Genomic DNA, 396 nt, shown 5'->3' with positions numbered 1-396 from the left:
TCTAGTTGTAGAAATTCCACTCAGCCAGCCTTCCTGTGGTTCTGGATGATGTCTGTTATGTCTTTTAGTTGTATTTTTGAAGTGGTTGTGCGAGGCAGCAATCTCCGGTGTTTACCTATGCCGCCATCTTGGTTTTTCCAGTGTGTCCTTTAGAGTCACTGTTTCCTTGTTAAGTTTTTGTCAGGAAGATCTGTCCAGTGAAGTCAGCAGGTTGTTAAAGTCCCCTACTGTGACAGTATTTGCATGTGGGGAGCCGCATAGGGTTAAACCTCAGACTGACCTGTTGGCAAAGTCACAAACAAGTCCCAGCTTAGAGGGCACAGTCCTCTTAGCATAATTAGGCTTGACTGACGCTCCCTCCTTAGATCCTATCTGGGAAGCTAATGGGCTGAGGGA

General features: G+C 46.5%; 1 protein-coding gene across 2 annotated transcripts in view; it reads right to left on the bottom strand.

Moving 5' to 3' along the window:
* YTHDF1 (YTH N(6)-methyladenosine RNA binding protein 1) overlaps window positions 1-396 on the bottom strand; it is a 28,268-nt gene that overhangs the window by 21,828 nt on the left and 6,044 nt on the right. The window lies entirely within an intron of this gene.

The sequence above is a fragment of the Myotis brandtii genome, unplaced genomic scaffold (assembly GCF_000412655.1).
Source record: "Myotis brandtii unplaced genomic scaffold, ASM41265v1 scaffold915, whole genome shotgun sequence".
NCBI lineage: Eukaryota > Metazoa > Chordata > Mammalia > Chiroptera > Vespertilionidae > Myotis > Myotis brandtii.
Note: the sequence above shows the minus strand (reverse complement) of the source record. Positions and strands in the feature narration are given on the sequence as shown.